At 43.7% G+C, this 23,897-nt stretch overlaps 1 long non-coding RNA gene across 1 annotated transcript; it reads left to right on the top strand.

The window, feature by feature from the left end:
- Nucleotides 1-9,531: 9,531 nt before the first annotated feature.
- LOC131403966 (uncharacterized) lies at nucleotides 9,532-11,102 on the top strand. Its single transcript, XR_009219675.1, has 3 exons — nucleotides 9,532-9,655; nucleotides 10,589-10,737; nucleotides 11,033-11,102. It is a non-coding gene; the product is annotated as an uncharacterized LOC131403966 (long non-coding RNA).
- Nucleotides 11,103-23,897: the final 12,795 nt, after the last annotated feature.

The following is a 23,897-nucleotide window of genomic DNA, read 5'->3' on the forward strand; positions in this document are numbered from 1 at the left end:
TCATCTCTTTCTTTCAATATTCAGTTCTCACTAAATGGGATACTCCATATAGACATGACTAATGTAGATTTTCTAGATGTTTCCCTCAACAGTGTTCTCATATGGCTTGGCACACAAAAAGAGCTCATATATTATATCTGTCTATCTATCTATCTACCTACCTACCTAACTACCTACCTACCTATCTAATTCAAATACTAAAAGTTCACTTCCTGAAATATTTTAAACCCATCCACTTAACTACATTTATGCAAAGATATCAAGTTTTTCTGGTATACTGCAATAAATTGGCAATTACAGCTTAAGATTTCCAAATCCTCTCTCCCTGTAATCAGCCTACGAGATTCTACTTACAGTGATCTGTTTAAAATGTAAAACTGATCAGTTCACCTTACCTTTTAAATCCTCAATTTCTGTCTTCAGCAGATATTTTTCCTGTTGTCCTATCATAATTATTAATACTACCCTTTTCATTCCTCAATATGTTCCAGTTTGGAGAGAAAACTATTTGGTCATTCTATTTATAGAGCACCTACTACATGCAAAACTCTGGTGTAAAACCTGTGATCTACAAAAAAGCTAAACAGACTCACCGCCCCTGTTTGACCTAGTCTTAACACGAGGAAAGACATAATAAACTGCAAAGAATTTATAACATGCCATGTGGAAATAACCACTGTGATGACCTATAGGGCAGAGAGAGAGAGTTTGAGCTTGAGTACATTTCTAAAGTTAGCTGTGTTTGTGTGTGTGTGTGTGCGCGTGTGCATGTGCTGATCCATGCTGCCAGGATAGGATGAGTTGCTTTCTCCTGTGGGGTGGGGGAGCCTCCTTTGCTTTGCGAAAGTTCCTCTCTGTGCACCTACTATGGACTTTGTCATCCACGTGTATTAGTCACGGTTGTCTAGAGAAATAGAAATAGAATATATATATAAACATAGAGATGTGGAGATGTATTACAGGAATTGGTTCACGAGGTTATGGAGGCAGAGAAGTCCCACAATCTGCCATCTGCAAGCTGGAGAACCAGAAAAGCTGGTGGTATAACTCAGCTGAAGTCTGAAGGCCTGAGAACCAGCACCTCTAATGTCCAAGGGCAGGAAACAATGGGCGTCCCAGGTCAGGAGGAGAGAGTGGACTCACCCTTTCTTTTCCTTTGTGTTTAAACTAATTCTTGCTCATATAACAGTATTTTTGATGTTTCATATAGGAATTACAGCTTCCTTTCACATTACTCAACTTATTTACCAGTTGTAAACTTTATAAGTTATGTCCCACTCAAATAATAGATTTTCTCTTCTTCTCTAATATTATTTACCTCTTATTCTTTTGATTCTCATTTTTTCATGACTGCGCTCTCCAGTGCCACACCGAATCACAATAATGTTTGCCAGGAGCATTTTCCTCTTCTTAAGTGTAGCGTAAACATCAGATAAATTCCTTGTCAGGGCAGAGCAGGCATCTAAGAGAGAGAAAGTAAAAACGTGCAGGGGAATCACTTCTACCTAGAAATCAACAGACTTGCTTCTCTTGGCTGTTTGGAGCTGGAGATGCTATGACAATGTGGCCAGCTGAGAATCAGAGGATCTCTCTCTAGTCCCAGGAATTAGTCCTGGTCAAATCTCTTAACATCTTTAGACCTCATTTTCTTCACCTGTAACATGAAGAGTTGGATGAGTCTTTTTGAGGTCTGAAATCCAGTCATTCCAAGATACCCTTCACCCAGATACACTTAACAAAGATCAGAGAGAATTTTTAGTTGTCTTCTTCTGCATCAACATTATTATCCATATCACCACTTAAAGACATATCAAATGTCTACTTTTGCATGACACTGATAAAACAGGTTCCATACCAAATTGCTGTTCATTGGGATAATAAACCTATAGTTAATTGTTTAGAGGTAAGTATAGAGATGGGCCCTGCTGGAACCAGCAATCAATGGGCCAAAAAGTCTTGCTTTATTTTACAGCAAGGCTGTGGAAACATTCCCTAATACACCAGAATTCTTCTGTACTTCGAAAGTATGAAACAAATGGGAGCCTTGAATCCATGGTTACGAGTTAATGAGGACATGATTTTTAAAATTATACTAATGATGCCATTTGCCTAGTATGGGGCTGTTCTCTGGTGAGTCAAGAGCAGATGTATTCAAGGCCACTTTCATTCCTTTAATAAATATTTACTCAGTCCCTACCATTTGCTGCAAGATAGCAGTGATCTACCCTAAGAGCATTTATATTCTAGTAGGGTGACACAGACCATAAACAAAAAGAGAATCTTGAGGTGATCAATAAAGTTACATATACGTCAAACATTTTTCATTCTGGACTATTTTTCACCCTTTCCCTTCTTTTACTCTTTCCCAGAACTCTAAGTATGGACTTGAAAACCCAGAAAGCATGGGTCCCATGTTTCTTCTCGCAACACCCCTGTTTCAAAGACATAGTGTTTATCATCTGAGAGTATGTCTCTTTAAGACTAAGTTCCTATGAATCAGCATTATTTCATCGCTTTCTTGAGAGGACGGATGATATTATGAAGGGAAAACAAAATATCATATGGGATTTATACTCGAAATGATGTTTCCACTCTAATTGTGTTATTTAATGTGGTGTGATTTGGGGCAAGTCAGTTACTCCTTCAGAGTCAGTGGTAATAATACCCTGAAAAGCATTCTCTAGAGATTAAATGAAACAAAGTATGAGAAACTGCTTTGTAAATTGCAAAGCAATCTATTTCAGCTTATTTTTTCTAATAATATTTTCATTTATCCGATCCTTTTGGACTCTACACAACCTGCCTAGACTGAGTTTTATCATTTATTCAACAATAATAATGTGTCAAAATGGTTGAATATTAGAAATTTCATATTGTTCAACTTAATTAACAGGCCATCACAATATTTAATTTGGTTATATTTACAGTTAAATTTTTCATGTTGCCTTACCATGTGCCAGGCACATTCTAGGCATCTGACACGTATTCACTCATTTAATCCTCACAACAATGCTATGGAGACAATACTATTAACCTCTATTGTATGGATGAGGAATATTAGAGGTAATATAATTGTCCAAGGTCACACAGCTGGTACCCAGGAAGTCTACCTCCAAAATCTCTTTTAGGGATCCATTAGAGGTCGTGGCGCTTACATTGTGAAAGGATCACCCTGGTTTCTGGTTGGTGAATGGACCAGAGGGGGCTAAGCAAGAAAGCACATGACTACTGAAATGATCCAGGCAAGCAATTCTGAATACAGGATTTCTTTCCTTTTTAAGGCTGAATAATATTCCATTGTATAGATGCCCCAGATTTTCTTAATCTTTTCACCTACAGATGCACAATTAGGTAGTTTCCATCTCTTGGCTATTGTGAATAATATTGCAGTGCCTTTGTCAAACGTTTTCCTGGCACTTAATGAGTTTGAAAATTTTCTTCTTATACACATTAGTTACTGTAATGAACTACCTTTCTAAATGTCTAAAGTTTAAATATTTGTCATTCTACAGAAATACCTTGCCTAATCATGTTTTGTGTTGTTATCAGTTCATGAATGATCTAAGATTTTTGTACAAAAACTTGTTATAATGGCTTTTTTTGCATGTATTCAGGAACCTTGCATAATATGGGTATTTCCTGATTCTTGATTTTTAGTAGAGTTTTCTAGTAAGCCTTTAGGATAGGAAATATCTTCCTAGATGTGAGGCAGAGAGCAGAAAAATAATAAAGTGATTGTTCTATTTAATTATATCAAAAGGAAACTGTCGTTTTGCTAAATTGTTTTTACACGCCCTTTGCTTATTTGTAAGAATGGCATATATCGTTTTATTAATGAAAAGAAAATTCAATAAACAATTTTAACATAAAACAATATCTATTGAGAACTTATATGAAAATTTTAGCAATATGCTGTCACCAATTTCCTCATCTGCAAAATGGAGATAGATAATACCATCTTCCTATGGGTTGCTGTGAAAATACTCAAGAGTAATGTATGTAAAATGCTTATCACCATGTCGGTTGGAAAGTGATGCCCCATTCATTTTTCCACCGGGATGATGAGAGCTTTTTTTTTGGCTTGAAGTCTGTAGTTTTCAAAATATGTTCTACTGTTGTAAAGTGAATCCTTGTAACAAATTATTTGTAGAGTTACAGGATCCCTTTGGAATACAAATTCAGGCTCCCGTGTGTGTGCGTGTGTGTGTGTCTATACGCACATCTCTCAAATAATACTTCAAGCCTTATAATGAAAAGCTGCCTTCCCCACTCTTGACTCTGGTTCCAAAAACAACTTTTTAAATTTTCTGGTTGAAAATCTGTATTTCTATATTAGCTACTCATACACTTTTTCATTTTTCATCTTTTGACTATTTATAGTTTCTTTCTTCTCTGAAAAAATCAGCATGAAGAGTTCTTACATACATTAAAAACATAATTCCCCTTGCCCAATATAACTATTTAATGAATTAGGATAAATCAAAATTCAATGTCTACTGTTTTATGACATAAGTGTTTACCATTTTATAGCATACTAATCTTATCCAGAGATGTGCTACATCAGATATTATGAACACATTTTCTTTCTCACTTTTTCCTTTGACCTTTTAAATGGTAAAATTCCCTTATTTCTTTCTTGTCTTCCTATGGATTCATCACTAGTTCATCTCCTTCCACCAGAAATTTAAATCTCTTTTCAGTAACTTCTGACACATGAGACAATTCATGGGCTTCAGGTTTTGCTTGGGGACCTCCCTCTTGGGCTTGAACATATACACAGGCCCACATATACACAGTATGTCTGGAAGGATAGAGGAGAAAAGGATGTTTATCTCTGTGCAAAAGGACTGGGAGACAGTGATAGAGTGAGAATATTTTACTGACTTTGCACCACTCTTTGAAGTTTTCCTATACGTGCATCTACGACGTAGTGGCCTCCCTCCCCCCAGATTTTTAAATTAAAATTAAAATAGCGTTATATCCTTATCTACTGTCTTGGGACAGTAAGTTGTAGAGAAATGTGAATATATGACCCAATTTTTTAATGAAATTAAGAAGAGCAAACACGCACAAAAAATTTATAATTCTAAATATGGGCACATCATTCTATGAGGCTGTATAAACGTGAGGAAAGGAATGAAGAAAAGCTGTTCAACATCCAGCTACCTGTACAGTCTAGGGGTCCACGTAAAGCCCCGCCTCCAGCCCCGCCCCTGGAGCTGATTTCCTCCCACTGTGAAGTCGGCCAGACTTATTCCAGCCCCACCCCCGCCTCTTCCCGCCCCTGGAACTGGTCTCTGCACAGCGCTCGGGCCTGGCTCCGCCCACAGCCTGGTCCCCGCCCGCCCCTTTGTCCCCGCCCACAGCCCCGCCTCTAGAGCTGGTTTCCACCCACAGCCCCGCCCCTAGGCCTGGTCCCTGTCCCTGGTGCTGACCCAGCCCGCGGCCCGGCCTCACATTAACTCTAGAAACTAGACACCTCCCCCGAGGCTGGGGTGCGCGGCCCCGCCCTGCCCCGCCCCTCACGCCGCCTCAACCCAGAGCCCCCAAACGTCCGTCCTCCCCGAAACTCCGTCCTCCCAGAACGCCCGCCCGAGACCGGAAGCGGAAGCGCGGGCGGCGCCGTGGATGGAGCGGGAGGTCTGCGCGGTGTGTCCAGTCTTCTCGGCGCGGACGGGATTCCCGTGGACGTTCGGCCGAAGGGGCGAGGCGCGGTGAGCAGCGGGCGGTCCCGGCTCCGGTCGCGGTCCAGGGAGGGGCCTGGGCCGCGGGCAGCCCCGTCAGGGCCCGGCGTCCCCCCGGAGCCCCGTGTACCCCGGGCTGTTCGCTCAGGGCGCCCGACGCTGCTGTTCCTCCCGGCTCCGGGCGCCGCCGGCCCCTCCTCAGAGTCCCCGTCACCGTCCTCCGTGTGATTTTGTCCCCAGGGGGCTTATCCGCGTCTGGAGGCGGTGTTTGGGTTGTTACTAATGGGGGCGCTCCTGGCCTCTAGAGGGGGAGGCAGGGATGCTGCTCAGCGTCCTCCGGGGCCCAGGACGGCCCGACAGAGAATCATCCGGCCCCAAATGTCAGTGGTGCTGAGGTTGGGAAACCTGCTCCAGGGCCTGAAAATCTCCCGAGCCTTGAATGAAGTGTAGGAATTGTTTACAAGTCAGCGAGTCACTTACAGGGTCCCTAAATGACAAACTTGTTTAAAGGGTCTGGGGTCACCAAAAAGTCTCTGTCCAGCCAAGTGAGTTGAGCGACACAAGTGCACACAGCACGAAGCTGCTTCCTCCCATCTTGGGGAGCAGGTGACTGGATAGGAATCGGGAAAATCCAGTCTCAGCCAACAGTTACAGTTAAATCAGTTAATACAAAAAAGAAAAGTGAATTGGGTGGCCTTTCCATCCAACACCCTATAAAAGGCCTCAAAAGCTTGTTTCCGTTTTTTTCCCCCCTCAGACACGGAAAGCATCCGTGGAGCTCAAGTTTGAGGTGAAAGCAGGCTCAGAGTCCACCTGTCCTCGCTGATCCATGGATTTCTGTGTGACCAGGTGAGTACCCTGTCGACCTGGTACCAGCAGGTTCCGGCAGCCTCCGCTGTGCAGAAGACCTGCTAGTGGGCTTTCCTGGGCTCAGGTTGTCACCACATGGACACTGAGAGTGAGGGTATCTTGAGAAAAATTATTGATGTTTGATGGATTATATTCAAGTGAAAGATGGTAAGCTGTGTGTGGTTCTGTGTGGTAAATATTTCAGTAAGTACAGTTATATGCAAATAAGAACACATAAAACAAGTATAAATAACTGCAAATGTGTATTATAGTAGAAAATATAGATTTACCGGCATTGCATAATACTCAAAAGTCAGGATTTATATATAATATAAATACAGAAATGTTTTGCATGTGTATGTAGTATTAGAAGACGTCCCATTAAATATTAGCAGGGATACTCAGCAACATTCCTTAGACCCATTCAACTTGACTTCTAAAGTCCTATAAATCCTCTACAAAAATTTGAAATATAGGAGCATTGAGGGAAAAAGATGATTGGAACTTCTTTGTATTAATAACAAATTTAACATTGAATTTGCCAGTAGCCAGATTTATTTTGAACATTTTTTTCTTTATGACATTTCCAATCATTTCGAGGAGTACTAAGCAACACTGTAGATTACAGTGCAGGGCACTAGTCTCTAAAAAGACTGTCCTCATCACCTTGCCTTCTAAAGGGAATTAACTTTGTTTCTTGAAACTTTTCTGAAATAACGGTCTGGTGATTCACGTTGCAGAGAATCTTGTTAAGTAATTTTGTATTTAGTTGTTGGCCTCTACTAATTGTGTGTGTATGTGTGTGTGCCTTTTTCATTCTAGCTTTCCTGTGATGTTCTTGAGGGGAATGTGTGCTTGTCATGCAATAGATAGTCTTTGAGTGTATAATTTATGGTGACCCACCATCCTTGTTTACTCAGGACAGAGGGGTTTTCCAGGACACAGGACATTTAGTGTTCAAACCAGGGCAGTCCTAGACAAACCGGGATGGTTCCTCATCTGATGAGCCAGGCCCTGGGCCACATGCATGGGGACCTGGAGAACCAGAGAGACCTTGTCCCACCTCCGTGGAATTTATATTGTATTTGGGAATTTGGATTTTAGACAGTTAATGATGAGAGTGATGTGGGAGATTGGCACAAGGTGACTCCCTGAGGGGACAGGGAAGCCCTCTTGAGAAGGACTGATATTTAGCTTGAGAGCTAGAGATGGGACTGGATTTAGCTAGTTGGAAGGTTAGACTGGAGTGAGGGTGTGGGAGTGTGTTCAAGAGAGCGTTTCAGACAGAGGGACCCGCATGAGGACACCCCTGAAGCAGAGAGCCTGGTGTGTCCATGAACTGAGAAGAGGGATGGCTGAGCCGAGTCAACACAGGGTGAGGGGTGTGAGCCACGCCAGCGAGGGGGGACAGGCAGGACCAGATCAGGGGTGACTTGGGACTCTGTTCTAAGACCAGTGGGAAGACTCTGGAGAGATGCGAGTAGAAGGAGGATGTGATTAGCGTTTGGTCTAAGCACGTGGGTTCAGATGGACTTCCTGTTTAAGAATGTAGACTTAAGAGGCGAGATGGGAGGTGCTGGGAATAAGATGAGGAATAAGGTGACTGTTCCCTAGGCCTGGGTGATGGCTGTGGAGCAGGAAAGAAGTAGAAAGAAAAGACCTTGGAGTGTAGAACCGAGAGAAGGTAACGGTACTTTCTTGCCTGCATGTGTCAGATGGCACAGGGCACTGACTGTTCTCCTCGCTGCAGTCCGTGCAGACCTGCAGGCGCCCCCTCACCCAGGTCTGTGTGTTCACCCCTCTTTGTCACTCACAGGCCCCCCTCCACATCCTAAAGGAAGTCAGGCCTTACTTGTGAGGGGGTTGTCTCACATGGGAGACACCGAGGAGAGCCCCTCCAGACATGAGAGCAGCCCCTTCAGCCTCTCCCTCAGCCTCCTCCCTTCCCCTCTCTCGCTTTCCACACCCAGAAGGACCCCTGCTCAGTATTCCATGTCCCCAGGTTCTCCCTCCCCCAGGCTTAAGAAGGGTGGGGCAGCCACTGGGGTGGACATCATCTGCACCTTCCACTCTGACCCCCGCTGGTCCAGGGCTGGACAGAGAGCGACTCTACTGGGAGCTGAGCCATGAGACCCAGGGTGTCACCCACCTGGGCTCCCTCACCCTGGACGGGGACAGCCTCTACGTCAGTGGTGAGGGGCTGTGCTACAGCCACACTCTCTCTCCCAGTCAGAGTTCTGTGTTGCCTCCGTTGCTCTAAAGTGAGCTATGATCCATCTCTCTATGCTCCTGGTCTGGGATCAGTCTTCTCATCACTGTGTGATCACTGGGTCCAGCCACCTTCCATCTCGTTGCCTACCCCCTGAACACCCCTCCCCTCTTCCCCTCTGCTTTCCCCTCTGATTTTCCCACAAAGCTCCCTACATTCTCCCTCTCCCTTAATCCTTTATGTTCACCCCAGCTCTTGCTCAGCTCCTCTTGCCTCCTCTCCACAGATTACACCTATGGAGCCGCAGCCCCGACTACCACCAGTGAGTATTCCTGGCCCTGACGTCCTGGGTCCCGTCCGCATTTGGGGTTGGGGAGCACTTGTTCTCCTTCACCCGCTGTCCTTGGTGAGGGAAGCACCTGGAAGGGCCCTAATTCATCCCTTCTCTCCCTCCCGGGTTCTGGTGGAGAGTCCCAGCCCAGGGTGAGAAAGCCTTAGACACAGACGTGTTCTCCACCACATTCTGACCCCACGTGGTTTTCACTTTAATTCTCCTAAAGCCCCGCCCTTGGTCCTCCTTTTCCAGGTATCCCATCCGTCTGTCCAGTTTTCTGCCCGTCCATCTGTCTCTCCTCCGAGTTCAGTCTCTCTTGTTCACCTATCTCTCTCTCTTGGGCTCCTCTCATCCACAGGCTTGCTCATCCCTCTACTCACACAGTCACCCGTCCCCTCACTCTCATGTATGCTTCACCTGTGAATGGTGGTCCTGGCACAGCCACTGCTGGAGCCCGGGTGAGCCTGGGGGCTCCTCCCACTCTGTCCCTCCCTGAGACAGCCCTCGCCACAGCTCCCGAGCCGGCCACCACGTCCCTGCATACTTCATCATCACCTGTGCCACCAGAAGCCACCACAGGTATCTGGGGGCCCCTTTTCCTTCCCAAGAGAAGCTCTCCGGCCCCACTCCTCCACCAGCCAGTTGTGATCCAGGAGCTGGGAAGCCAGGGTGTGAAATTTTGGTTTTAGGGCAATCATGCTGATCACAAAGATTATACCGACGGTTCAGTCTCAGGCCAGCCCTCAGAGAGCCCCGAGTCTTGTGAAATTAACACACCATTATAGTACAATGTGGGAGGTTTCGGGGAGAGGCGCCTGGCATCATTTGGAGGGGAAGAGCTTGCTAGAGAAAGTTTCACCAGAATGGAGTCTTTGAGAATAAGTAGGAGGGACCCTGGCAACTAGAGGATGAAGGGTTTTCCTGGCAGAGAGGATTCCATGATCAAAGGCTCCGGCCAGAAACAACATGCTGTATGGGGAGAATTGACACGAATTTGGGTTGCGTGAAGCATGGAGTTTAACCCGCAGTAGATGGATAAAATGAGACTGAAAGGTCAGCAGGAGCCAGATTGAGTAGAGCCTTGAGTGCCAGGTCAAGAAGGTTGAACTAAACACTGAAGGCCATAGGGAGCCATGGGTGGTACTAGAGCAGTGGTGGCCCTAGTGAGGTATTCATTTCAGAAAGATTCTTCTAGTAGTCATGTAGAACATTCTTTAGACAGAGCATCCAGTGAGCCTGCTGGGGTGTTGGTCCAGGTAAAGGAAGTTAACACCTAAGCTGGGACAGGCATGGAGAGAGGGAGTGTATGTGAGGACCAGTGTGCAAGTGGAATTGGTGTTACTGGGAGGGAGGAGGAGCTGAGCAGATGTGCTGGTTCTGACCTGGGTGACCACACGGGTGGGTGGTGGTGCCACTGGGAGAGAAGACGACAGATGATAATGAGTGCAGGACTCTGGTGTGGTCTCAGGCCAGCTCTCAGTGATGGCCATCGCTCTCCCTCTCGTCTTACAGCTTTGGGGCACAACCTGAAGTCCCTCACAGTCACCTTCCCCATCTCCACCCTCCAGTATTCATCAGACAGGAGCAACGGCTCAGCCACATTCAACTCCACTGAGAGGGTCCTGCAGAGCCTGGGGAGACCCTGGTCCCAGCAGCTCCTGGTGGTTTAAATCCCACCCAGCCCCTCCCCCAATCCCTGTCCCTCCTGCTCCTCCTCCTCCTTCCTCCCCAGCTGGATCCTTGTTCAAGAAGAGCAGCCTGGGCCTCTTCTCCTTGAGTTGCAGACTGGTCTCCCTCAGGTGAGACCCTCCCCTGATTAGTTGCCCCTAATGACCACTTTTGCCACCACCCCTCTCTGTCTCGCCCCTGTCCTCCCATTTCCTCCTTCCTGTTCTGACCCCCACCCCAGAGGTTTCAGGACCTCTCTCTAGAGTCCCCACGTCCCTCTCTCCCCAGGCCTGAAAAGGATGGGGAAGCCAGCAGTGTGGACGCTGTCTGCACCTACCATCCTGACCCCGTGGGCCACCATGCCTGTGTGCTGGGAACGGAGAGTCTCCACCTGTCTGCTCTTCCTCTCGGTGGCTCCAGGCTCTGCAGCACAGAGTTTATCCATCCAGAGAGAGCACCAGCTACATTTCCACATCATCAGCTGGAACCTCAGCAACCCGGAGCCCACATCCTCGGAGTACACCGCCCTGCTGAGGGACACCCAGGACCAGGTGGGTTCTCCCCTGTCCCGTCTCTCCTTGCCCTGAGGGCACCGTCATTCCTCCGTCTGACTTACATCTGTTATGTGATTGTTTCAACCCTTCACTTTCCCTGCGTGCCTGGGTTCTCTCAGTGTCCAGAGGTGATGTCCTAGCTGCCTTCCCCATTTCTCACATGGGTAAACTGAAGCTCAGAAAGGGGATTATTGTGCCTAAGGTCACACAGTGAGTTAGGGGCAGAGCCAGGAGTTGAAGTCAGGTCTCCCTTGCCCCAAGGTCTGTGATCTTTCACTGGCTCCAGTGGCTCCCTGCATCTCCAGGAGACCTCCATCTTCTCACCCACTCTCCCTTGTGTTTGTTCTAGGTCACCAAGCTTTAAATGAAATTACATGAGAAATTCAGTTCCTCACTCACACACACTAGCCACATTTTAAGTGCTTGATAACAACATGGGGCTAATAATGAGTGTATTTGGTAGTGCAGGCAAATGTTGACATTATTGCAGAAAGTTCTCTTGGACAGGACCCAGAAGCAGGGAATCTAGAATCAGGGTAGAATTCCAGACACCCTTGTTCATCCCTTGTGTCCTTCCAGGTCGGTCTCCCATGGTAACCACACTGCAGTGGACTCACTGTGTACCCAGCCGCCTTGGCACAGAGACTGGATAGAGTTGCCATCTATGAGGAATTCCTGCGGCTGACCAGAATAGTACCCAGCTGCAGAACTTGACCCTGGACGGGAAGAATGTCCTTGGGGATGGTAAGGCTCCCTGGTCATTGGGGAAGAAAGTGAGGCCTTTCTAGGGACTCTGGAGGCCTGGGGCTGAGAGAACACTGAACTTGCTCAGGCTGGCAGGAGGTGGCATAGTCCCCCAGTCTTTACCCACCATTGAGAGAGAGAAAAGGACACCAGTGTAGTATGGGAGGCCCTCACCTTCTCCTAGACAGCTCAGTGACCTCAAGCTAGTCACCTCCCCTCTACGGACTTTTGTTTCCTTATGTCTGCACTGAGAGCCACTGGGCCCGATGGTCAATGAGGGCCTCCAGCTGTGTGTGAAGCAGACTTACAGGTTTGGGGGTGGATGTGGTTTCTGATCCACAGGCTATAGTTTGCCAAGTCCCGCTCTAGATGAGCACCAATGCACTAGAACATTCTGCAGTGGTGGAATGTTCTATATCTGTGCTGTCCAGTGCATAGCTGCATGTGGCTGTTGAGTGCTCGAAAGATGGTATTGTGACTGGTCTTTATTGTTACTGATTTTTAATGTTACTGAGGTTAGAATTTTTATTTTATTTAACTAAAATTAATTTTAATTCAAAAAGAGACTTGCTGCTGCATATCAGACAGCACACCTCTAAGAGGTTGTCTGGGTAGAGGCACAAGTAGGGGGACCTGCACCCCTCCCCCCATGTCCACTCCCTCCTGGAGTTTATGTTGTAGCTGGCAATAACAAGAATAGAGAATTGAAACTTATCAATTATTTGATCTGAACAAACTCATATTTTTAGGGGGTAACCAGAGAAGACTTCCTGCAGGAAATTACATTGTAGGTTAATCCTAGAAAATGAATATTAAGCAAATAGATAAAGGAGAAGGGGATGATGTGTTTCTAGGCACGGAAGAACAATTTTGAGTGGGAATTTACGAATTTAGAGAGATCACATAGGCTTGCCAACTGTGATGACCCATTCTCCCCCCAGCCGTCATAAGACAGTCCAACCCAAATTCAGTCCTCTGTGTCCAGAGGTATTAATTTGGTTTAATTTATTACACTTCTGTTCTGTGATAATGGCCTTGGATTTTGTAGCAAAGTGTGCTCACTTTTTAGAGATGGAAAGTAAAATGGGGTGAAACATCATGATGTCTACTTGACTTTAATATTTCATTGAAAACATGGGATGAATCAAGGGCGGCAAGTGTTAATAATTTATACATTGATGAAATATTGTTTTAATTGGATGGAATATGCATTGTTAAATCTAGATGATGGATGTTTATGAGACTGTTCCCTTTATTTTTCTGTGTCTAAAAGTTTTATTAAAAAGAGTGAAACACACTCACATGCATTCTCCATTTCATTCACTTCCAGAATATTCTCCCAACAGAGATGACACCTTGACTGAGAAGCATGGTAAAGCTGCATGAAACCCCAGCCCACGGTAGGGGGCGAGTATCTTGATGCTGTGCCTCATTGAAGAGAACCATGCGCACAGGGTCTTGGATGATGAGGAAAGTTGGCCAACCCTTGTCAAGGACGGTTGAGGCACAGTGGGGTCAGCAGGAGCCCTGGGGCGATGACAGGAGGTGGCTCACCCCACCACTTGTCTCCCCAGACCTCCCCTTCTGGGTCCTCATCCTCATCTGCTTGGCAGGCCTCCTGGTGCTCATCACAGGCCTGATCTGCTGTCTCCTGGTAAGCCATGACGTGTTGATTGTCTTCTTACCATTGGGTTGTAAGAGCTCTTTATATATTATAAGTACACGTCCTTTTCTAGGGATATGTTTTGCAGATGTTTTCTCCCAGTCTGTGCGTGGCTTGCCTTCTCCTTCACAACATGAGTCATAGGGGAAATATAAGTGACGGTCATCATGAGATTCTACCACACTTGAGAATGGCTAAAATTAAAAAGACTGACTATAGCAAGTGTTGTTGAAGATGTCAAGTCACTGAAACTCTCATCGAGTGCTGGTGAAAAATAGCTTGGATGCGTCTTTAATAATTACATACGTCTATCCAGCCATTCCTCTCCTAGGTATCCATCCAAGGGAAATAAACTCGTATGTCTATACACAGACTTGTACACACATGTTGATAACAACCTATTTATTCTAGACAAAAACGGAAAACAAGCAAAATGTCCATCTACTGGTTAACAGATACACAAAGTGTGGTATATCCCCACAGTGGAATACTATTCAACCATAAAAAAGAATGAATTATTTTTTTTCTTTTTTAATTATTTTATTGAAATTATAAAGGGTGTTAACATTGTGTAATTTCGGGTGTTCATTATTATTTGTGAATTTCTGTATAGACTGCATGCTCACCACCAGCAGTCTAACTATTATCCATCACCATGCATATGTGCCCCTTTAACTCTTTCACTCAATGCCCAGCCCCCATCCCCTCTGGTAACCACTAATCTGTTCTCTTTATCCCTGTATATGTTTATCTTCTGCGTATGAGTGAAATCATGCATATTTGATTTTGTCTGGCTTATTTCATTTAACATCCTACCCTCAAGGTCCATCCAGGTTGTTGCAAACACGATGATCTTGTCTTTTTTTTTGGCTGAGTAGTATTCCATTGTATATAATACATACCACCTCTTCTTTATCCATTCATCTGTAGCAGGGCGCTTGGATTGCTTCCATGTCTTGGCTATTGTGAATAACGCTGCAGTGAACACAGGGGTGCATAAATCTCTTTGAATTGTTGATTTCAATTTCTTTGGATAAATACCCAGTAGTGGGACAACTGGAAGGTATGCTATTTCTATTTTTAATTTTTTGGGAAATCTCCATAGTGTTGTCTCTAGTGGCTGCACCAGTTTGCATTCCCACCAGCAGTGTGTGAGGGTACCCTTTTCTCCTTATCCTCTCCAACATTTGGTACTTTTTGTCTTGGGAATTATAGTTATTGTGACAGGTGTAAGGTGATCTCTCATTGTAGTTTTGATTTGAATATCCCTAATAATTAGTGATGTTTTACATCTTTTCATGTGTCTGTTGGCCTTCTGTATATCTTCTTTGGAAAAATATTTGTTCATATCCTCTGCCCATTTTTAGATTGGATTATCTGTTTTTTTTTTGTTGTTGGGTTGTGTGAGTTGTTTATATATTTTGGAGATTAACCCCTTGTCAGATATATGATTTGCAAATATTTTCTCCCAGTTGGTGGGTTGTCTTTCCTTTTTTTTTTTGGTGAAGAAGATCAGCCCTGAGCTAACATCCATGGTAATCATCCTCTTTTTTTCTGAGGAAGACTGGCTCTGAGCTAACATCTATTGCCAATCCTCCTCCTTTTTTTTTTCCCCCAAAGTCCCAGTTGATAGTTGTATGTCATAGTTGCATATCCTTCTAGTTGCTGTATGTGGGACGTGGCCGCAGCATGGTCGGAAAAGTGGTGCGTTTGTGTGCGTCTGGGATCTGAACCTGGGCCGCCAGTAGCGGAGCGCGCACGCTTAACCACTAAGGCTCGGGGCCGGCCCTGTCTTTTCGTTTTGTTCATCGTTTCCTTTGCCTTGCAGAAGCCTTTTAGTCTCATGTAGTCCCATTTGTATATTTTTTCTTTTCTTTCCCTTGCCTGAGTAGACGTGGTATTGGAAAAGATGCTGCTAAGACCGATGTCAAAGACTGTACTGCGTATGTTTTCTTCTAGGAGTTTTATGGTTTCAAGTGTTAGATTCAAGTCTTTTATCCATTTCGAGTTAATTTTTGTGTATGGTGGAAGATAATGATCTACTTTCATTCTTTTGCATGTGGCTGTCCAGTTTTCCCAACAGCATTTATTGAAGAGACTTTCCTTTCTCCATTGTATGATCTTGGCTCCTTCGTCAGAGATTAACTGACCACAGATGTGTAGTTTTCTTTCTGGGCTTTCAGTTCTGCTCCATTGATCTATGAGTCTGCTTTTGTGCCAGTACCATGCCATTTTCATTACTATAGCTATGTAATATATTTTCAAGTTAGGATTGTGATGCCTCCAGCTTTGTTCTTTCTTTTCAGGATTGCTTTGGCTGTTCGAGGTCTTTTGTTATTCCATATATATTTTAGGATTCTGTGTTCTATTTCTGTGAAGAATGTCATTGGAATTCTGATTGGCATTGCATTGAATCTGTAGATTACTTTAGGTAATATGGACTTTTTAACTGTGTTTATTCTTCCAATCCGTGTGCATGGAATATCTTCCCATTACTTCAGGTCATCATTGATTTCTTTCAATAATGTCTTATAGTTTTCATTGTATAGGTCTTTAACCTCTTTGGTTAAATTTATCCCTAGAGACTTTTTTCTTTTTGTTGCAATTGTAAATGGGATTGTATTCTTGAGTTCTCTTTCTGTTAATTCATTATTAGAGTAGAAATGCAACTGATTGTGGTAAGTTGATTTTGTACGCTGCAACTTTGTTGTAGTAGTTGATTATTTCTAATAGTTTTCTGATGGATTCTTTATGGTTTTTTCTATTTACAATCATGTCATCTGCAAACAGCAAGAGTTTCATTTCTTCCTTTCCAATTTGGATTCCTTTTATTTCTTTTTCCAGCCTAATTGCTCTGGACAAAACCTCCAGTACTATGTTGAATGGGATATGTCCTCTTGGTGGAAAGTCCCCTTTATCATTATATACTGCCCCTCTTTGTCTCTCATAGTCTTTTTTATCTTGAAGTCTGCTTTGTCTGATCTAAGTATGGCAACACCTACTTTCTTTTATTTGCCATTTTCTTGGAGTATTGTCTCCCATCCATTCATTCTGAGCCTGTTTGTTTTTAGAGCTGATATGTGTTTCCTGGCGGCAGCATATCCTTGGGTCTTCTTTTCTAATCCACCCCACCACTCTGTGTCTGTTGATTGGAGAATTCAGTCGATTTACATTTAGAGTGATTATTGATACATGAGGGCTTAATCCCACCTAATCTATATTTCCATTGTTCCTCTTCCTTTGTGTTTCTGACTACCATTTCATTTTGGGGGTTTTCTAAGGCACTTTTCTCTTTTTTTATGATCTATGGCTCTGCTCTGATTTTTTGTTTGCTGGTTACTCTGAGGTTTGTATGAAGATCTCATAGATGAGACAGTCCATCTTCTGATAGCCTCTTATCTCCATTAGCCTAAGCCGGTTCCATCCCTTTCCTCTTTGCCTTCTGAGTTATTGTTGTCACAAGTTATTCATTTTTGTGTTGTGCGGTTGTGACTAAGTTGAAGTGTTTATAGTTACTTTTGATGCCTTCCTTCCCTTCTTCTTTTAAGTTATAATTAAGTATTTGCTAGCCTGTTGTGAAACAGAGCTGTAGCTTTCTGATTTTGTCTATTTATCTCTTTGATCAAAGCTTTGTAGACATTTTCCTTCTTTTTGTTTCAGGTATGAGGGCGTTTTTGATCATTGCTTGTATGGGAGATCTTGTGGCGATGAATTCCCTCAGCCTTTGTTTATCTGGGAAAACGTTTATTTCTCCATTGTATCATAAGGATCATTTCACTGGATAGAGTATTCTTGGCTGAAAGTTTTTTTCTTTCAGTATTTTAAATATATCATTCCATTCTTTCCTTGCCTGTAAAGTTTCTGCCAAGAAATATGCTGAAAGCCTGATAGGGATTCCTTTGTAGGTGATTTTCTTCTGTCTTGCTTCCCTTCAGATTTTTTCTTTGTCATTGTATTTTGCCAATTTTACTATTATACGCCTTGGAGAAGGTCTTTAAGCATTGATGTAATTAGGCGTTCTGTTGGCTTCATGTATTTGTAAGTCCGGTTCTTGCCCAGGGTTAGGAAGTTCTCAGCTATTATTTCTTTGAACAAGCTCTCTGCTCCTTTCTTCCTCTTTTCTCCCTCTGGAATACGTATAATTCTTAGGTTGCTTTTATAATTGTGTCATATATTTCTCCAAGAATTCCTTCATTTTCTAAAAATCTGAGTCCTTTCTCCTCGTCCACTGGAAGCATTTCTATATTTCTATCCTCTAAATCACTTATTCTTTCAACCATGATATCAGCTCTATTTTGTAAGGATTCTAGATTCTTTTTTATCTCATTAATTATGTTCTTTATATCCAGAATTTCTGCTTGTTTTTTTTTAATAGTTTCAGTCTCTTTGGTGAAGTCTTCCTTTTCCTCATTAATTTTATTCCTGAGTTCAGCGAACTGTCTGAACATTCTTGTAACTTGGTGAGTTTCTTTATGACAGTTATTTTGAATTCTTTGTCATTTAGATTGTAAATTTCTGTGACTTCAAGGTTGGTTTCTGGAGATTTGTCATTTCCTTCTGCTCTGAATTGTTACTGTAGTTTCTTATGGTATTTGATGAACTTATCTTTTGCCTGCGTATTTGTGGTAGTATCAGGTCGCAGACTGGTGAGGGTGGGCCTCTTTACATAGTCTATGGAATTGAATGCTAATCTCTTCCACAAACAGCCGTGTGAACACATCCAGAAATAATGCTTAACTAGCTTTCTGGGCATCCCTTAGCTCTGTCAAGTTGACACCTGAAATTAACCAAAAAGGGTCAAGTTACAGAAGTGAGATGGGGGGATCTTTCACTGGGTCAGGAAGGAAAAGGACTGAGGTGGTTTTGGAAGGATCTGGAATTTTCTGGACTTTCTCGAAGAGCTTTGATAGAGCAGTCTTAGCAGTCATGGGGAAGGAAGCCTATTTCAGAGGGTCAAAGAGTGACTGAGAAACGGAAGGGCAGAGAGGGAGTGGAGGTGGACAGCTGTGCCTTGTGCCTCCTGACAACGGCCTCTGGATTTAACACAGTGATGGCTCCGTCCCAGAGCCCACAGCTTTGGTGTGGGGCTGACTCCTCTCTAGGACTAGGGTGTTCTAATTCCTCAGTGTGAGCTACTCTGCATATTCCAAATCCCCAATGTCCTAGCAATGGGGTGTCAAATGGCCCTCTCTGGTCCAGCAGGATCCAGGCACAGGACCCTTTATGGGACAGGAGGAGGAGCCGGGTGTACACGAGGTTCTTACCTGCCAGACCTGGAGTTCTGGGGAGCGGAGCTGAGTGAGGTCACAGTGCAGGAGCCGCTGACTGGGTTTGAGACCACCTGGGAGGAGAGCAGAGTAGGAATGGGCATGGGGGACGGTCTAGACAAGACCTGCCCCCTCATTTGTATGCTGCATCTCTGTGCCTGGACACAATCTACTCCTCAAGTCTCGTTACCAAGAGCTGATTTCTTCCCTCATCGTATCTTTTCTTCCTTCTTCTTATATTGTTAAATTATTTTAAGTTAAATTTCGCTGGGTTTTCTCTCCCATACATTTAAAATTATTCCTTACTGATTCTTAGATGGAGACTATTATTTCAGTGAGTTACAATGAGAAATGAAGGAGTTCAGGGGTGATAACTGTGGACCTGAGAAATTTAAATGATGGCATGGGGCATGGTCCATGATCTTCAGGACAGCCATATGATAAGCCACATGATAATCAGAATTTTTAAGACAAGGTACTGTTAGGTTTTATGGTTTGAGTGAGAACAAAGGGAGAGGCCTACAATTGACACACAGTTTACCAACAGCAGAGAACCCTCCCTCACCTCTTCCAGCTCCTGGTGGTTCCTGCTTCCCTGTCTTGCGGCAGCAGATCTCCAATCTCTGCCTACGTCTTTCACATGATCTTCTTCCCTCCATGTCTCTGTGTCCTCATCTCTTCTTACAAGGATGCCAGTCACTGAATTGAGGGCCCACCCTAAATACAGGATGAGTTCATCTTCATATCTTTAATCATATCTGCAAAACAAAAATCATATCTGCATTTAGACCAGTTTCCAAATAAGGTCACTTTCTGAGGTTCAGGGTGGACATAAATTTTTGGGAGACTTTATTCAACCTACTACAGCCTCTACCCTATAGTTGAGGTTGGGAGAAATGCATCTTGGAAGTGACTGTCTTATGCCTGGTGGGACCTAAGGGGTTGCCTCATCATCAGCCATACAAAGTATACAGACGGCGTTCATGGCTCAGGCAGATCTGAATGGTAACAATATTGGAGGAGCAGTTTTCCTCAAAAGTACTTGATTCAATGTAAGAAAGTTAAAAACCATAATATAATTTGATTTTTTAATTGTGATGTTAATTCTTAAATTCATATGGAAATTTTACAAAGTGAAAAAATTTTGAAAACCAACCAAACAAAATAAACATGAGGGAGAATAAGGAAAAGGGTGACATATCAAAACATTTCCCCAGCTACGTTAACACAAATGGCAGAATAATATGCTCACAGAATCAGTCTCTCCACTGAAGCAAAGATTCAGTGGACAAAACTGACAGAATCAACTGTCTCAGAACTCCGGAACATAACAAAAATTATAGCAACCAGAGGAGTGATTAATGAAGGAAAACGTGGCTGGATTGGTGTAAGAAAGCATTGTGGTGTTTTTCTTAACACCTACCCACTGCCATTCCCCAGTACAGCAGAGGTCGTGAGGCTGGGAGCCCACATTCCTTGCATGGCTACCTGGTGCCAGGGGACAAACATTGACCTTGTCCTTGAAACAGGGTGATTGTGTGACCGGGTGGTAGTGACCTGTCTGTTGTGTCCCTGAGGGACCAGTGCAGAAGCTGACATGGATTTCTCCCCCTCAGGCCTGAGGGACTTTCCTGGTGGTGTCATTGTCTGATGAAAGATTTAAAGCTCTATCCTACTGGTAGATGTCTGGGTAAGGGGTGATGAATGGGGTAAGCAGCAGACAGACCAAAAGATCTGGAAAGGAGGCATCTGAGGAGGAAGTTTTTTGGGGAATAAAAGCTTAGAAGGGCCACTGCATCTACATGGAAGGCAGAGTTCAATGTGCACGCCCAGGACTGGACGTATGCTCAGAAAAGACCTGAGAAGACCCAGGCTTGCATCTCTGGCAGATTTGTGGGCTCCATGTAAGTAGGTGGTGAAGTCTAAGGAAGAGTTGAAGGGGGACCAGCTGCAAACACTGGAGAGTTGGTTTTTGTTTGTTTGGTTTTTGGTTTTTTAAAATGTGTTCTTTTTGGATCCTTGCATTTAGAGGAATCTCTTTCAGGTCACTTGCAAACCATCAAGAGAAAAGGGATTTCAGCTATCACATACATCAAGGAATGTAGTCTTGGCAAAGATAATCTGAAAAGTCACTAAACAAAAGGATGATTTCAGCTCATAAAAAGCCACAACAGCAAAACCTGGGGAGGGGGGAGAATCTGATTGGCACAATCACCACATTATAATATGCAAAATGTCCAGTTTTCAACACAAAATTACAAACAATAGGAAGCTATAGGAACATATAGGCCGTTCATATGAAATAAAATGGAAATTGACAGAAACTGTCCCTGAGGAAGCCCAGATGTTGGACTTACAAGACAAGGGCTTTAAAACAACTGTCTCATATCTGCTCAAGGGGCTAACAGAAAGCAGGGACACAGAACCAAAGAAAATAAAGAGAACGATGTCTCAACACACAGAGAATATCAATAAAGAGATGGAAAGTGTAAAAAGAACCAGACAGAAATAACCGAGTATTACCCCTCACTTCCTTCTCCCCCTCTAGCCTTAAGCAACCACGAATCTACTTACTATCTGTACAGATGTGCCCTCATTTGACATTTCATGAAAATGGAATCATATAATAAGCAGTCTTCTTTGACGAGCTTCTTTCACATAGCAGAAGGTCTTCAAGGTCCATCCATGGTGTAGCACGTGTCCCTCACGTCTTTTATGGCTGAATAACATACAATGTATGGATTTACCATATTTTCTTTACCCATTCATCAGCTGATGGCCACTTGGGTTGCTCTGGTCCACCTTTTGCTGGTCCCACTCTCGCTTTCAATGGCCTGGGATCAATGTCTCCCATCACCCTTCTTATTCACTGCCATCCAGCCAGCTCAGACCTCTTTAGACACTAGCCCTTCTCAGTGTAGACACTAGCGGAGCCCTTAGCAAGTCCACCAGAAGTGGAAATTCCCAAGGTTTCTGGTACGTGTGGTCTCCAGTGGTTCCTCTTAAAAGAACTTACAGTACAGGGCCTCCTACTAGACATCTGCCATCCTTCTTGGTTCCTCAGCCTCTATGTTTGAAGGCTTCCCCCATTTTATGATCCTGGGGGGACATAACAACAGCTTCCCAATTTAAAAGCAGAAAATGCCAGATACTTCTATTTGCAGCCTCCCCACCGCAACCAGGGCACAGTTCTGAACCCACGTCGACTCTGAACTCGGAGGTTGGAGCAACGCTCTGATGATGATGGATTTCGACTACAGCTAATAGAAGCGGCCTCGGCAGGGCACCAGCCCGTCTGGGTCCTCCCAGAGGCTCCGTGTTAGTTTGATTGATAACTTAGATATTTAGACATATAGTAAGTGGGCCTTTTTCTCTGGGCCCCACAAATGTTACAAGCCCAGCAGGGGGATAGAGTTGAAGAGTACCAAATAGGCAGATATAACTTACTGTCAATATTCTAGTGTCTGTGGATTTAACAAATATACCATCTTGGAAGAGCCAGATACATAAGAATTATTCATAGTAATGATTGGTGGGATTATAAGTGTTGGGGGGAAATGGCAAGGGATAAGCTGGAGAGGGAAGCAAGGACCAGATCATAAAGAATCTTGGAAGCCATACTGTGGAATTTGGGCTATCCTGAGAGTCATATGGAGATACTGAAGGATTTTTAAGTATGAGGCTGACATAATCAGACTGGAATTTTAGAAAGATTAATCTAGCTTTAAAATGGATTTAGGATAAGGGACAAGACTTTGATAAGAAGAACAAGTCATGAGTCTATTTCAGTAATCTAGGTAAGAGATGAAGATGTTTTGGACCAGATAGAACAGTGGTGATGAGAATGGAGGGAAATATACAGATTGAAGATTTATGTAAGAGCAAGGTCTATGGGACCTAGTTAAAGAGTAATAGGAGTTAACGATGATTCTCAAGTTTTTGGCCTGGGCAGTTGGGTAAACAGTGACGACATTCAATGGGAGAGGGCACTGAGGTGGACATGTGGGCGCCATATGTCGAGAAAGATAATGGATTCAACGTGCACGTGCTGTGCTTGGGAGCCTGCAGGCACGTAGTAAGCTTTTGGCACAACCTTGGCACCTAGAAATTGTATGATATAAAAAAATGAATAAATGAAGGCGTCAAACTTCTTAATCATACTTCAACTATTTTCACCCTGAGGATAGAAAAGATAAGCAGCCCTTCCTCTAAGGTCTAGGGAAGCCTGAAGCAATTGCTGCTCTCATCAGTTTATGCACTTCTATGTAGATTTGTCTGGAAATGAAGCAATGCTAGTATTAGTGAAATTTTATTTGGTTCTAGACTTGCTTGTTGAATTACGGAGGTCATAATAAACAATCCCCAAATGAGAGACTTAGTACGGTAAAAATTTACTCACTTTTTTAACATTTCTAAGTTGGTCTGGTGGCTTCCCTTGACAGATTTTCTACTAGCTCAGAGATTCAGGCTCCTGCAATCTTATAAATCTGCCATCTTAGAGATGTGACTTCTGAGCATGTCACATTAGACAATAGGACTGAAGAATTGCTGGAGATATCTTAAGGGCTAGGCCTAGAAGTGGCTTACATCACCTCAGCCCATATTGCACGAGACCATGAGACAGAGTCATATGGTCTCAACCCAATGCAAAGGGGCTGTTAAATCCAGACCCTACGTGTGACCAGGAATAGGAACTAGGATTGATGTCCATCTAGCTGGTCTCTACAATTGAAAATCAGAGAACTAGTTTTCAGGTAAGTGCTCAGATAACAAATACACAATACTAATAGTCAAAATTTGTGCTCCCATCGCAGACTTATTGTTCAAAGAATGAATCATTTATTTTGTAACTTCAAAATAAGATCATACTATTCTCTTCTACTTATTTAAGACACTTTGTTATTTGGATGCCAAAGGTTTTCTTA

Source organism: Diceros bicornis, unplaced genomic scaffold (genome assembly GCF_020826845.1).
Source record: "Diceros bicornis minor isolate mBicDic1 unplaced genomic scaffold, mDicBic1.mat.cur scaffold_97_ctg1, whole genome shotgun sequence".
Taxonomy (NCBI): Eukaryota; Metazoa; Chordata; class Mammalia; order Perissodactyla; family Rhinocerotidae; genus Diceros; species Diceros bicornis.